The 16,301-nt window shown below is 47.9% G+C and overlaps 1 protein-coding gene across 6 annotated transcripts in view; it reads right to left on the bottom strand.

The window, feature by feature from the left end:
* HLF (HLF transcription factor, PAR bZIP family member) overlaps positions 1–16,301 on the bottom strand; it is a 54,353-nt gene that overhangs the window by 34,691 nt on the left and 3,361 nt on the right. The window lies entirely within an intron of this gene.

Below are 16,301 nucleotides of genomic sequence, written 5' to 3'. Positions count from 1 at the left end.
CTTTCAATGGCTGGCCTTGGACCAGCATTTGAAAAGTCTTAGATCTTTGGAAAGGAAGATTTGGACAACAAAGTTGTTTTATCTGGGAGGGTCACTAGTTTACTCAAGAGTTCCAGGACTTTGGTTTTGATGTTATTACCTTGGCCTGAGTTTCTCTGTCCCAGGCAGTCCTGGCTATGTTTACTGACTTAGGAAACAGGGGAACCTGGAGGAGGCCTCTCCCGCCCGCCGCTGCCATGCTTCGCTGGGTCACTGCATTACCTGGGCCCCCTTAAGACGTCAGGGACGGGGACCAGTCAAACATGCTTTAAAGGTCCTATCTCTCGACACTCATAAGAGGGAAATAACACTTCTCTAACTCACTCCCCAAATAGACGCCGCCGTGGATGTTCTGCCAAGGAGTGATGCGAAAGTGTGTTCCAAAGTGAAATGTAAGCTTGGCGCGGTGCCCAGCCCGCGGCTGGATTCTGCACAGAGCTGCGGGCTGGCGAAGTGAAGGAGCACATTTCTCTCCATGTGACTGCAAGAGCCAGGCAGCCAGAGCAGATTTCTTTGTGTTAATAAAATGTGATATCTAGACTGTACACACAGGCAGCCCTGGGAAAACGTGAGCCAAAGGGAAGGACCCGAGGAAACCCACGGCCAGGCTGAGGAGGGCTGCAGTGGTCGGCAACCTCGACTGCACCGCCCAGGGCGGCCAGGCCGGGCAGGTGCGGGATGAGCCCCGAGTCAGAGGTGAAAGGTCATGCCAGGCGCCTGCGCGAAAGCTGCTTAAACATCAGATAATCCACGGAGGCGCAGCGAGCATGTCCTGAGCAAAGGCTTGCTCTTCCTTGACGGGCCAGAGACCAAAGTTCATGGGCACTTTCTCAAGATGTGGAGTTTACCCTGGACTCGAGGCTCCTCCCCCACAACTGAGATCCCTCCCAGGGTGGCAGGAGGTTGGCTCCGGGGTTAGACTGTGTATGCTCCAGGCTGGCACACGCCTCGCTTTTGTGGGCCACTCCTGCCTCACTGCCACTGTGGCCTCAGCCTCCTTTGACCACAGGAGGTAGCCACTGCCCACGGACTCAAGCCTGCAAACCCACGTTTGGGGGCACCATGGGTGGGGGATTCACAGGGAGGAAAGGGGAATTAGGGCCCCTGCTTGCTGAGCCTCTTTCAACACCGTAGATCACTTCCTCTCCAGGACTGTCAAAGGAACTGTGCCCTCTAGCTAACTTGATCTCCCCAACTTGGAAGGTACTGGGGGCACAGGCAGAGCCCTGGGGCCCCAGGAGTTTCCGAACGTCTCAGGGGATGTGCTGGAGGTTGCAGGACTTGCCAGGCTTGTGGGCTCCTCTGATGGAAAGGGATGGAAGGTCCCAGAAGACACTGGCACTTAGCTCTCCTCCCCTGCAGCAGCCCAGCCCTCAGGCTCCTGGACCACGGGGTATGCAGTCAACCAGAACCAGCTAATTGTGGGGCAGCTGAATTGATGAGTACCTCCCAGGCCCAGGTGAGCCTTCACCTTGGTTAATCTGCAAACTGGTTTATCGGCCTCAGGATAATTGAAAGTTAATCGTAGGCACAGCCCAAGTGCAGTCACTGGAAACGGCAGGAAACCACAGTAGCAGAGGAAGTCAGGTCCACTTTCAGTGAACCTGTCACTTCTCAAAAGACAATGTTCAACCTCGAGCCCACTTCACGCGCGGCCCCATTCACTCCTGCAACTGACCCTTGTTACACAGCGACCCTGGCTCCTGGGAGTGCTCAGTAAGTGCTCAATAAGTTGCAGTTATTATTAATCCTTTAGTGTGGTCGAGCCTGTGGTCCCAGGTGGCGCTAGTGGTAAAGAACCTGCCTGCCAATGCAGCAAACACAAGAGATGCAGGTTTGATCCCTGGGTAGGGAAAGTCCCTTGGAGGAGGACATGGCCACCCACTCCAGTATTCTTGCCTGGAGAATCCCATAGACAGAGGAGCCTGGTGGGCTACATAGGGTCACAAAGAGTCGGACACGACTGAAGTGACTTAGCACACACAAGCACGCACAGTGTGGCTGATGGATTTAAAGTTAGGAAGTTAGGAGGTCTCCAAGACATTTGGCTGGGGGAACCACACTGGGGGAGCTGCAAAAAACACTCTACTCTCCCCCTGAGTGTGCTTTACAAAAAGGAAAATCTGAAGAGTTTAAACATCGCTAGGAAAGCGTATCAAGAGTACAAAAACATCCAGCACATTCTGAAGGGGAAGAGAAGTCAACTTCAGAATTGCTAACATGGATACCTGAGGGTCATCCTCAAACCTATACAGGTTGGTAAATTCTCCAATGCTCTTTCAGGTAACAGAACTTCTGTTTTAAACGTCAAGAATCACAGTGTGCAGTGTCCCGAGGGCCCAGCCTCCCGGTCTTTCTGAGGGCTGGGTTTCCGCCGCCACAGTCTGCAGGGCTCCGCAGTGCGCGGCTGCCCTGCGGGAAGGCGAGCGCCCTGGTCTGCGCGCTGAAGTTTCCACGAGAATCTGATGGTGACCGCTGGAATGACAGCTTCCTTCCACCCTCAACACCGGTCCTGTGACCATGGTACAGAATCAACAGATTTCCCTTCTTCCATCCTGCGACACTAACCGGAGGAAGACTCCTGCTGAGAGCTGAACAGTACCTGCCAGGGACTTGGATAAGCACTTTCCCAGGACACCAGGAACAGCACTGGCGGAAGTCCTTGACCTTCTTCCCACTGGAAGGACAAGTCCCAAAGGATCCTCCCACCTGGCTCAGTCGGGACAGCAAAGACCCGGCACAAACAAGGTCCTACCTCCGCTCAGAGCAGACATCCCTAATCCATCACAGAGCTCTTTCCACTGAGCCCAGACCAAGTTTCAGTCTTTCAAGACATTCCAGGCACCTCCTAATCCATCAGACATCCCTAATCCATCACAGAGCTCTTTCCACTGAGCCCAGACCAAGTTTCAGTCTTTCAAGACATTCCAGGTACCTCCTAATCCATCAAAAATGGCTGGGGAGAAACCGGCTTGCATGGGAAGTTCCTTCACACAAAAACCCGGCCACCCAGAGCGGCAGGCCAGGGCACAACAGGCCACAGCCCTCCAGAGAAGTTCCATCAGAGCTAGCTGTGGGCCTTGGGGTTTTCCTGCTTCTCTTTTTTAAAAATTATTTCTCTGGCTAATAAAACACCACTTAAAAAAAAAAAAAAAAACTCTAACCCTTGGAGCAGTGATTTCAGCCAGAAAACTTGGTTTCAGGGTTATTCTGGAATGCTGAACACCAGAGAGAAGTCAGTAGTTCCCATTCAGAATGGGATGAAGACCAAGTTTTAGGTAGTAAAGAGCTTTAATGCTGCTGCCTTCCCCCCACCCACCCCAAATGGTGTCAAATATCTTTTGCTTTTCAGTTTTACTTTTTGAATGCTGTCATCCTTTATGAGTGGCAGAACATCAGACTCTCAATCTACTGACCAGCTTAGGAGTGGTACCATCACCCCAAGAAAATTTACATTTTTTGCAACAAAAGTTGAATATTAGTCTTTTAGTTCATAATAACCTTATAATTCAGGGTCATGGAGCTTAAAATAGCACCTGTGTTTGATAGATAAGAAAACTGAGGCCTTCAGAGATTCAGTGACCTGTCCAGAGACACACCACCCATCGGTGCAGACCAGGCCTGGAGCCTGGATTGCGAGTGTGTGTGCAAACTCGCTCAGTCATGTCTGACTCTCTGCAACCCCATGGACTGCAGCCTGCCAGGCTCCTCTGTCCGTGGGGTTCTCCAGGCAAGAATACTGGAGTGGGCCTCCGTGCCCTTCTCCAGGGGATCTACCCAACTCAGGGACTGAACCTGTGTCTCTTATGTCTCCTGCATTGGCAAGTGGCTTCTTTACCACGAGCGCCCCCTGGGAAGCCAGAACCTAGATTAGCTGATTCCAAACTCAGTGTTTTGTAAATGGCCTGCCCTGCAATTATTGCTATGTATTTTCCCCTTTGCCACTTAAAACCCAAGGGAAACAATAACACTCGCAGAACTTACACTTTGATTTGAGTTTAATTTGGTCAGTTTTCTAATTGGCTATCTTATATTTATTTGTAAGTTAGAAAAACATAGATTACTCCCATCTTACAAATGAAGAGGTGAAACCAAGAGAGGCTGATAAACCAAGAGAGGGTGGTCTTGGCACAGCTAAAACCAGACACTAGATCTGTTAGTGTATCTAAAGACACATCAGGAGGCTTGCAAAGACTCAGCCTAGCAACTCAGAAATCTAACAGTGAGCCTCAAAGTGGCGCTTTAATACTAGATTCTCACTCTGAGTTAACACTGAGGGACAACTCTCCAGATCTGTTCACCAATTAGCCCATTTAATGTCACTCAACCCTCACAGCATTCCTATGAAATAAGACTGCAATGTTCCAGACGCGAAAACAGGGCTCAGAGTTTAAGTGATCTGCCCAGGGTGTCACGGCTTCTCGGGCTCCCGCTTAGTTTAGTGTCTGAAGGATCCAAAAGGAATGTGCAGATGCTATTAGGACCATGTTTTTCTGAACGTCTTAATCAAAGCTTGTTATTTCTGCCTTAAAATTATTTAATCCTGATCTCCATGGTTTTGGGCTACTGAGATAGGCCTACATTTATTTTTAAGCAGCTTGTAATCAGAATGGAAAGACGGATGAAGAAAAGAGAAAACGTGCTTTGGCAATGGATCCACAAGAGTCAATGCTCCTGGGAGCAGAGTAAATTCCAGAAACCAATTTCATTTCTAACGTGACTTGATTTCCTACGACCCTTACACTAAATGCTCAGCACCATCCTGGCCTGAACACATAATGAGTACAGCCATGATGTCATAGCGTTTAGTTCATTCAAACTTAGGAGCATGGTGTCTAGTCTTTTATAAAAGCTCAGAGGTGTGTGACTGGATGTGAAATCAGGCTGAGGGAGCTTTCCCTGAAATCAAACTCCCCTCCCAAGAGGGAAGTCTTGCCTAGGTTGATGCTGATGTACTTCACCATCCTTAAGACAGGACTGTTGTGCCTTGAAAAGGCTTATCCTGCCACACCGATGTGTACAGTGCCCTCTGTACTGTATGAAGACCCACGCCAAGAGGGCCAGATCTCTAATCTGGCTGAAAGACGGTCATAACAGGTCAATCCCGAGTCTTAAGTTAATTGACTTCTAGTTCACCCCTTTGTGTAAAATCTATTTTCACACATTTCTTCCAAATCATTTACTTCTGTTTCCTTGGTTTCCATTCTACTCTGACAGAAGGCTCTATCTGCCCTCTCTGGAGGCATCCTCTGCCATGTTTTTATCTTGAAGGGAGGGTTAAGAAAATGTTTGCGAGATGTGCACCAGGGGAGCAGAAAGCTGGGGATTTTTACCATGGAAGCCCATGGTCTCACTCTGCTCCACACCCCGCTGCCCACAGCAGGGCCACGGCCAGTCTTCCAGTCCATGACCCAAAGGTGTCACCAGAAAGGAGAAAGAAGAAGCCCAGTCCCCAACCCTGTAACACACTGGAAAAGCTTGAGAGCACGAAGAGAAATGAATTGTCCCATTTCCCCCGTTAGTCTCTCTGGGTCTTCCAGGCACAGAGTCAGAGGATGGCAAAGAGGGTGGAGACGGAAGACACTGCTGCCTGAGAAAGACAGCATGTACTGTTACAGAACCACAAACAGGGTTGTCGGGGTGCGGGGGCTGGATATCTGCTCACTGAGGTCAGTACAGAGGACGCTCCCAGCTCGGCCTCTCCATCACCCTTTTCTCCGTACAAGAGGCAGAGAGCATGGCTACAGCAATCACTGCTGGCCATGATTGCTGCAGCACAAAACCCGTTCCCACGTAAGTGTCCACAGATGACGATGGAAGTAGGAAAAGAGAAAACCTGTCATTGTAGAGCAAATGAAAGTGGCGACGGCTACCATTCAGACTGACCACTTTTTCCACAGAGCATCTCGTTTACTCCTCCAGGAATCCGCTGAAGCTCAAGCGGGTGTTCGCCATCCCCACTTACAGAGGAGAAAACAAAGGCAGAAGAGTTAGAGAGCGGGTCCATCTTGGCTCGAAGATCTAAACCAAGACAGGAATTATAACCACACTGTGCTGCCCACCAGTGAGGGGAAGGGAAGAAGGAGAGGAGTCTGCTCCAGCAGGTGATGAGTTCATGAGGAAAATCCTCGGGGAAAACACCACTCTTGCACAACATCCTCTCTGATGGGATGAAAATGAACAAAAATGCTCGTTTGGTTCCATGCACTTATGTGAAAATGTAAGCTTACAAAGACGAAACTTTAGTAGATGGGGACAAGGTGGGGGAGGGCAGACAGACAAACTGCCACAGCTTGCTGGTCACACTAACCTGGAGTACTGACGCAGCTGGATGAGAGAAATTCCTTTACTCCTTGCTGATACATGCTGTGGTTAAGAACGCGGATGTATAGACACAGAGAAGGCCTTTAAAGCCTGTTTAGTACTCAAATAAGTTCAATGTGCCTTCTAAAATTCTATTTGCATAATTAATTTGTTTGGTAATATCTTTACAAAGAACACAAAGATCCAGATTTAAGTTTGATCGATGCAAGATCAAATGATCACAAAATGTGAATCAATGCAATGTTACTGCCAAGTAAGCTTGAGGATAAAAAGAGAAATAAGTAGAATGTAAGTAAACTCAAATTGCTTCTTTACACTTAATTTTTGTAATACTGAAACTTCGCATCTTTTACCTTTAAACGTCTAAGGAATCCAATAACTAAATATCACTAGGAGACCTGATATGTCTGGGTTAACTTCATTTACAATGCTAAACATATTTTTGACCTGAATATAAATATCATTTAAAAAATCATTCAGGTGTTACTGGTCATTTGAAATAAACATACTTTAGATTCTATGAGGGGAAAAAACCCACAACTCCCCTGGAAAGCATATTAATAAAAAGAAATCAATCATGATGAAATGAATTCTACCAAATTCCTATGAAGTCAGTTCTACAAATTTTCCTTTTCCTATCCTCAGAAACTCTATCAAGGCTTTATTTCTATCTTTACATTTTATATTATTTACTCTTTCTTCCATAAATCTTTCAGTGGCATTTGGCCTCTAAAAGCAATGTTATTCGAACTGGATATGAGATCTCCATCCTATTTTAAAAGTTCTCTCTAGTAAAAGCCTCCATAATCTCCTTCCGTGATTCTAACTAAACCCATAGCACAATAAATCCATTCTAAAGTGAACTAAGTCTTCTGATCAATCCTTTAGGCAGACAGAGTTTGACTCTTTGCCACTCTCCTTAGAATAACTCTTCCTGTCTTGGGGTATTGAAGTATCTGTTCTGGGTAATCTGATTACTGCCTATCTAGATGATCTTGTTCATCTGGTTTATAGCCTTGATTCCCATTGGCCAGGGCCTGGTGGCATCCCTCACCAAACAAACCTTCACTCTGCCATTCAATTCAGGAGGCATTTACTGGGCCTGAATGGCCAGTCTCACTTAACTCTTTCCATTAAGTGCGAAAACACTTACAGAGCGGCAGGGAAGCTTTCCTTCTCTACTCCACGGCCCATGCGTGGGTTCCCCAGCAAGGACCTCCCAGCAGACTGTTACCCAGAGCCAGTTACAGAAGAAAGCACTGCTGTTTCCCACTCAAGAAGCTTCTGCCAAGGCGCTTATTTCTGCTGATCCATTTATGCAATCCCACTGTCTAAGAGAACATTTTGTCACAGATGATTTAGTGTTGCAGCTCCCTGGAGCATCTTTCTGCAGCAGCATGCGCTCATTGTTTTTAGGAATCTAGGGTCTCCCGGGCAAGATTTGAGACAGAAAGGGGCTTAATTAGCCACAAGCCGTCTCTTATTACAAGACCCCAAATTCCAAAGCATTCTTCCAAAAATCATTAATGGAAAAAAAAAAAAAACCCTAGATTAAACTTCTAAAAACAAAACTTTTAGGAGATCTGTCTGACAATGGAACTGCCATTTTTCAGGACAGACAATGAGACTGGATTCCCATTATGAGCTGGATGGCTAGGAACTTGAGACAGTGACAATACTTGTTAAAGTCAGAAAGGAAGGAAAACATTTTTGGAATTTTCATAGTAAGTCATGGAGTGTGTATCCACCAGAAGCCAATTTAACAGAAACAAGTACTGTATAGTTTTTCCCCAACAGATGCTTGATTCTGCCAACACTCCTGCAATTGTCTACTGTACATAGCTGGAGGTGAAATTGCACACATTCACTGCGTTTTTTTTTTTCCTTAAGTGAACTGATTTGGGTTATGGCAACTCCTCCTGCTTTCTGTAATCTTAGCTTGATCTCAGAGAACACTTCAGGGGTACCTGAGCGAGCTACTTCACGCAGGTGCTGTTCAGCAGCCCCCTTCCCTCCCCCAGAGCCTGTCTGCTCCCACAAATTCCTTTTCCTCCAGCAGCAATTCGGCACAACCCCCACCCAACCCCCAACCACCCGATCTCTGCATGACATGCAATTAATTCCGGTCTTCAGGGAAGAAGGGAGCCACAAACACAAGGTCAGGACTCAAGAATACACAACTGCAACAAGGATTCCTTTGTCTCTCAGGAGTAAAATTACTAAGCTGGCCAAACGCTCGCCTAAGTGTTTTAGCCTGATATTACTGCTGCAGGTAATCCTTATAATCAAGTACTATTTGTATCACTGGGTCCTTCCCTCCCTCTGTCACAATCACATATACACACACACAAAAAGGCACAAACAAAAACCTACACTCATAGAAAGAGGTTTAACATATTTGTTTGCAAACCCAGTAAGTTTTATAATATAGAGACATTTTAAAGTCATGAATGTTAATAGATTGGGTTTGTCTGCTTCTGTGAGATCAGGTCTGCTTTTGGACTTCTAAATTCTGAACCATTCACATCCCTCAAACTCTTTTCTTGCCAAAGAGGGTTTCCCCCAATCATCAAAATTATGGGCTTTATAAGTGAAACTTAAACCCTGTGTTTTTGAATCACTTTCTCTAGATCATTAGAACATTGTGTTTTGAAAAGCTGTTTGATGTTCAAGGAAGAGTGTTTATTTTCCAAACAACAAAAATAAGGAAGTCCCGGTTTGCCAGAGGAAACTGTTGTGAAGTATCTAAAAATGTTTCAAATCCAACCTTGAACCCAAGCGGAAACATCCACATGCCGCTTCCCTGCTCAGAAACCTTCAATGACTCCCCACTGCCTCCTGGACCAAGTTCAAGCTCAGGAGCCTGGCGTTCATGAAGCTGCCAGCCTGGCTGGCACCTGCCTCTGCAGACTCATGCTCCTGCCTCCTTCGTGTGAGTTTTCTGCACCAGCCGAACTGGATCGACACCCTGCTCCCTGGACACCCACGGGCGTTCCCGCCTCCACGCTCCACCACACCATTGCTGCTGTCCATCCCGGCTCCTCCATCACGCACAAGACCCAGGAAGGCCTGACTCCCCAAGAAGCACCACCCCCAGGCCCTCTCGCCCCAGGCAGCGGCTGCTTCCCTGAGACCTGGCAGCCCTGACTGACTTTGGCACACTGCCCCCGCATTAATTTTCAGAGGTTTTATTACTCATTTTTGGGCTGACTCTTCCACCCTCCTCTTTCAGTAGATACGGGAGGCCTCCATGGACTCATCCTTTGGCCTGGAACATGCTAGCTTGTTCTGTCACTCATGGTTTTACCTAAATGCTCCATCTTCCCTGCTGAACTCCCATCTCCTTGAGACAAGCAGCTCGATCATACCCTTGTCTGTCTTCCCCAGGAGGAAGCACAAATCCACAGCTGATGCTATTGCTGGGGATCACCCACGCGCCCCCAGCTCTGATGGCTTCCTCTGTTGCCTCCTCGTCTTCCCACTGTTGACAAGAGGAAAGTGATGGGACTGATCGGGTCAGGGTTGCTTACTATGGGAGGTGCCATGCTGGCTTTCATGGACATCAGAAACCTCACATCAACCCAACAAAGATGTTACTTTGCAGATAAGAAGATAAATGTGTGAAAAGAGTCAAGATTTCTCCATTAAAGGACCTCTGGGGGGGAGGAGGAATTATTCTGGAATGCTTTTGGAAAGTCCTGCTAGTAAGCAGGAGGATGGATTAGACTTTCCTCCTTTCCCAGTGCCCTAACATGCCTGTATGGTTTCTTTACTCCTGAGTTCACTGTATTTCCTTCAAGTGGGATTCTTGCCTATTAGTAAAAATTCACAATAGTAACATCAACTGATTGACTGATTGATTTACTAGCCATATATGTCACGGAGAAATCCTCTACTCAAGAACTTCTTTGGGCTACATTTTGCTTGTCTGATTTTTTTTTTTTTTTTTAATCTCATGAGCAAGGAGGACTGAATAAAGGCTACAGTTAGCGATCCAAGGTTAATTAAAACTCAGAGGTGAAGAAGCGGGTGAGCAAGACTCAGCAGAGAAGCAAAGGAGAAATGCCAACTCCAGAGGCCTTAACTGGCCAGGAAGGGAGAAGTGTGGAGACTCCCCAGGAACCCAACGAGAGATGAGGTCCTCCTATGAGAGATGAGACCAGACGGGAATGAGGAAGCCCTCAGAGCAGCTGTGACTGGGCCCTTGCTGTGGGCTCATCACTGTGCCAAGTATCCTCCAGCAATCCTTCAACAGCTTAGGAGGCAGGTCCAGGGATTTCTCCGAAGTTCCAGATGGGAAATGCAACGCTCACACCATTTAAAGGATGTGTCCAAGAGCATGGGTGAGTGTGGCAGGGACGGGATTTACACCAGGTGTGTGTTTTTGTGGGATCCTGTGCCCTACAAGAGTGACACGCTGCTTGGATGACCTGCGTATCAAACACAGATCACCCTGATGGACATCTGAACATGAGCCAGCAAGCACCTAGGTTGGAAGCACGTTCCAGTTTATTCCAAAACAGTGGTTGAGTGGTTTCAGGTTAAGACACATGCTGGGGGAACACCAAACAGTATAATAAAGTGGGATATGACCTGGCACCAATATTCTTGGCCCTCCCCATTATAGAACCAAATGCAGGCCCTGCACCTCCCCGTCCCTCTCTCATTTATTCTCTTCCAAAGCTTCTTCCGTCTTAATGCTTCCCCTGCCACCCTTTTGCTTCCCTCCATCTTCACTGCTGAGACATAAAAAATGATTCCTGGGTACAAGTGATTAGCAATGGTTGGCGGGGAGGCTTCTGCGAAACCCAATAAATCACCGTTGTCTGTCACCCTCTGGCTCTCCGCACCAGGATGTTATCGCGGCCCCCTCCTTCCCACCTCCCCCACCCTGTTCTTCTGCTCTACCTAGTTCTGTCTTTACACTGCTATTTTTCTCATCTGGTAGACACCGGGCTGAACTGAAAAGCCTCTGCCAAGCTCCTTGGCAGGAGCCGGCCTGCAGGAAGCCTGCCCACCGCAGTGGCACAGAGAAGACAGCGCCTCTGGGCAGCTGGGCACTTGGGGTCTGGCTAGGATGTGGGGCAGAGCAGGCTTCCCTGGCATGGGAACGGCCCTCCGGAGCTCGGCCTTCTCGTGCCAGGGTCAGGATTACGATGGCTCACTGCGCTCGCAGTGGCGTGCCTGGGAAGGGAAGCGAGGGTGGGGGCGGGAGGGTGGCAGGCGGCCAGCTCGCCACCCAAGGCTGGGCGAGCTCTGCGGGGCACAGCCACGTGCCTGGGGCACACAGAGCGCTTGGGCAGGCAGCCAGGGTCGGGGCTCACGCGGGAGGGAGCTGGGGGCTGGGCACCTGGCAAGCAGCTGTGTCTACACTGGAGGACATGAGGTGAGAACCCAGAAACTGCAGGGGTAACATCAGGGAAGTGGCTTGTTCTAATCCAGAATGAGGCCAAAAAGTCAGGCAGCCTCCAGGGTATAGGGCCCGCTGTGGGGGGGACCACAAAACACCGCACGTCCTAGTTTTGCAGTGGGAAGGGTGCTGGATGAAACAAATCCCTCAATGGAGACTGGGGTTGGGAACAGGCCGTTCCTTTCCCTGCTGGCAAGCCACGACATCCCTTCAGCTCCTAGCTTGCGGAGGCGTGTGTCACACAGCCCGCTAACACCCCATGGGAGGGGGACTATGTCCAGTGTCCATCTCCCGCTGGGAAAACCAAGGCTTAAAGAGGTCAGGAAGTGGACCCAAAGTTACACAGCACGCCAGCATACGTCCAGGTTGTGAACACAAGTCCCTGGGCCCAGAGCTGATGCTCTTAAGCACCTCGTCACCCTCACTGTGCACCCCTATCCAGAAACACCTCTTGCCAGAAGATGTGCAGTCCTGGGAACGTTATAGACGGCAAAGCCAAGAGAGCAGGGCAAGCCTGTCCTCTGCAGGGTGTGGTGGAGAAGATGAACTCGTACAAGAAACTGAAACCAAAAAAAGTCTGCCCGCTTCGAGGACAAAGCTGACGCTCTCCCCTTAAGGCCTCCTTGATCCTGATGAATGGAAAGTACTCCCAAGACGCGCGGGGCACAGTGCACCTCACCTCAGAGCGCTCCCAACGCGCAGACGTGACCAGCACGCGGGACGGGAAGGTACATGAACTGCACGCCCTTAAGGGCAGGGAGAAATCGAAGCTTCGTCTCACAGTGTCAGAAAAGCCCAAAGAACTCTGTTGCTTCAGCAGGACCCCTCGTAATCTCAGAGCCCCCAGCACAGAACTCCCCGGCATCACGATTCGGATCCCATGGCACTTCCCTTCCACATCAAAACCTCATTACAAGAGGAGAACAGAGCACACACAACGCTGATTCCATCCTGCCAAGCTCCAGTGGGGTCTCCCCGACCCCCCACCCTCTTCTTTCCATACACACCCCCACACAGAAGGGTTCTCACTTTACTCCATAACCAGCCTTCACCACAACCCAGATCGTTCTCAGAACTGGAAAGAGAGGCTTCGTAATTCTCAGCTGAATATGGGTTTAATGGTGGTAGGACACCTCCAAGCTATTCAAAGAAAAACCACCAGAGGAAACAATTTCAATTCTGGCTTTACAAGCATGTGATTTAAAAATAACTCTGCCTTTGTCTGCTATAGATGACTTTCCCTAAAGGGACTGCTGTCCTTAAAGCAATCACTCAATTCTCAGGGCAAACTGATTCTTCTTTTTTCCAGAATGCAGCACATACCTCCAGGAAAGCACTCCCGGGCACCGCCTCTGATAGCATCTGACATGCAAACATTGAAGTGCTCAGGACAACTCCTACCATCCCTGTGGGCTCAGGAATATCCAGGAAGCTGCACCTCAAAAGCCTGAGAAGCCCCTGCCGATGCCTACAGCATCCGGGAACCACCACTGCTCCTGATTAAGATGTCAGCCCAGAAAGCATAGCAATAACCCCCACTGCCAGAGGAGGCTTCAGCGGATCCCTGGGTTATTTCTTCAAGGAAAACTGTATTCAGATATTTAACTCATTCTTTGAACAGACAGGTAAACAGAGGAATAATGATGGGTGTATAAAATAGGAGAGGGCTTGGAGGGCAGTCAGGGTAAACAGTAAGAGAATTCACAGGAACACTCACCTTGTCATTCCAAGACACACTTGGGGTAAACCTAGAAATGCATAATTTGTCATCTCTTTCACTTCCCTTCAGCCACACAGGTAACACTAATGGTACAATGCTACCAAGTATAACTCAAAAGATGCATGCTGAGCAGAGAGTAGAAAACAAATGTTTAACAAAATTGCTTTGCAATTATCTCCTGATTAGCCTGATGTCTTAGTTTTATTAACTAAAAGTGGATAACTATGCTCTTATTAATGTTATATTTCTTCTTGGCAACTTAAAGTCTCCTGACTGCTTCAAAAGTTTTGCCATAACGCATTACAGGAGGTATAAAGCATCCGTGTGTGTGACAGGATCCTGAATTAAGCCCAGATGTGTCCATTCAAATCGCAAGTTGAGATCAGTAGTTCTGGGGCGGGGTGGAGGTGGGGAGAGGGAGGGGGTGCTTTTGCCCTCTGGGGACATTTGGCAGTAACCCGAGACATTTTTACTGGTCACACAGGTTGGGGTGGGGAGGATTTACTGGCTTCTACAGAAGAGAGGGCAGGGGTGCCCTTAAACATCCCACAAAGCACAGGGCAGCCCTTACCGCAAAGACTGACCTGAAACGTAAGAGTGCCAAAGCTGAGAAATCGTGCTCCAGACTGAGATTCTGTAGTTCCCAGAATGTTCACAGCCACCTCTGTGCTCTTCCCTTCTCAGGATTTGTTTTCCTCAAGGTTTACTTGGTATTTCTATTCGGGTCACCACTGTGATTACACAGAATCATGAAGGACTTTCTCCTTTTTCAGGTTAGCCTGTGATATACCATCCATGAGTTCCACATTCCCTAGAATTTACCTTGCATTATCACCTCTGTAAGAACAGCAGTGTTATTTTATCTGCACTGGGTATTTCAAGAAGAGCTCTAACTTATTTTCCATTTGTTGTCAGGAATATCATTGAGTTTAAATGAACTGAAGAGTATTATTTATGAAGTGTGCTTCCATTATGAGAAAAGGCATGTAAGTGAAGAACTTACATGCCCAGGGCACCCTTTGATCCAAGCATCTTTAACTCCACAACCTAACAAAATGACAGCCAACCGAAAGCAGGAGTCCTTTATTATGGACTGCAAGTTTGAGGAGGGCATCACAAGTTTCTGAAACTCATTGATCAATACTGATTCAAATGACTTTCAAGCTCCAAAATCCCAATTCTTGATTTTTCAGTAGGAACCTAAGGGTGGGGACCCGACAATCAGCATGCCTTTTGGGGGGAAAAATGCAGTATTTCTGACATGACACACATCCTATACATGAACAGAGGACTGAGAAATAACTTGTCAACTGAGTGCAAGTGTTAGGCTTAGAACACTGCAAGCCAAAAACTATTGGTCAAAATCTCCTAACATTTCTCTACATAACAAAGGGTTATACACTGTACCTAGTTACTCTATGAAGGTATTTCAGAAGACAAGCATTGGAAGAAATGATGGAAGCTGACACGAACAGAATAATGATCATAACTGCTCTCATTAAGAAATATCTAGCGCTAGTCATCTGACCTCTTAGACACATTATCTCTAATTTTCACAATGACCCAATCGAACAGAAATGATACCCTCCTGCACAAAAGGGAAACCGAGGCCCAGAAAGGCTGCAGCACTTTGTAAAGTCCCACTGCTGTGAGCAGATGACAGAGAGACAGCTAAGCCTTCTCACCGGGCCTCTGTGCCCTTCCTCCTGACTCTCTTCTCGCTCTGACGATTATTTATTCTGTAGTCTGTTGCTGGGAGAACGCCCCTGTATGTCCTAAGGAACAGGGGGTCAGGCTCACATGAAAGGAGTGTCTCCATAAGCTTCTGTGGCCCCCGGTGGGGAGCAGGGGCTAAGACTTCATGCTGTTCCAGGCAGCACCCTGGAAGCTATAATTCAAAGTGGGTTTCGAAGAAGGGGCTGCACAGAGAGACTGGATGGGAGACCTTTAACTCCAATACTAACATTTCGAGGCAGAGGCATTCTCCTTCTCCTCCGCACCGCTTCATTTTCATCTCGCTCTGTGTGCCACAGAAATTCTACAGGAGCCGAGGACACAGATTCGGGAATGATCTCCGGCCCAAGTCTCCCACTGTCCTGCTTTCTGGCCTCCCCGCAGCTAAGGCCCCTGGCTCGGTGACCTTCCCGACAATTTATCCCCTGCGTCTTTGTTCCCGGTTACCTGTGCACATGAAACGGCTTTTCTTCCTGTGTGTTTTGTACGACAGGGGTCTAAAGGCACGGAGACAGAGCGCCCTCACTTGTGTTTACATCTGAGCGTTTGTGGGTGGGTTTTGAAGTACCGGTCATTTCAGGTAACGTTTTTGTGCAATATTTCAACACCGTTTAAAGCCAGCCTTGTAGGTTTTGATAAAAGTGGATTACGTGTGGTGAACAGATGAAAGTGAAAAGAAAAAAAAAGAACAATTTGGTAGGAATAGTGAAGAGAAAGACAGGATCTGATGCTGAAGAAGGCTAAGTCATGCTTAAGGTGAAAACTACTTTAAGACTCAGTTTCTCAACTGACAACACAAGATGAAATGGATGAAAAAGATACCTGCTCCCCACCCCTCTCTCACATCTTGCTCCCCTTCAGGCCGAAAAAACAATGAATACAGGTAAACCACAGCATTATACAGACAGTCCACCCAAATCATTCAGCAAGGTCCTGTTATCTGAGTACTTGGGGAAGGAGGAAAAGACGGGAGTTGAGACAGGGGCCTAAATTATCTGAATCATTAACCACAGGTTGGCTTTCCTCATACTGCAGTCCTTGGATCAGCTGCATTAGAATCCCCACTGGGGCTGG

Source organism: Bos taurus, chromosome 19, assembly GCF_002263795.3.
Source record: "Bos taurus isolate L1 Dominette 01449 registration number 42190680 breed Hereford chromosome 19, ARS-UCD2.0, whole genome shotgun sequence".
Classification (NCBI taxonomy): domain Eukaryota; kingdom Metazoa; phylum Chordata; class Mammalia; order Artiodactyla; family Bovidae; genus Bos; species Bos taurus.
This window is presented reverse-complemented; position numbering and strand designations above follow the sequence as displayed.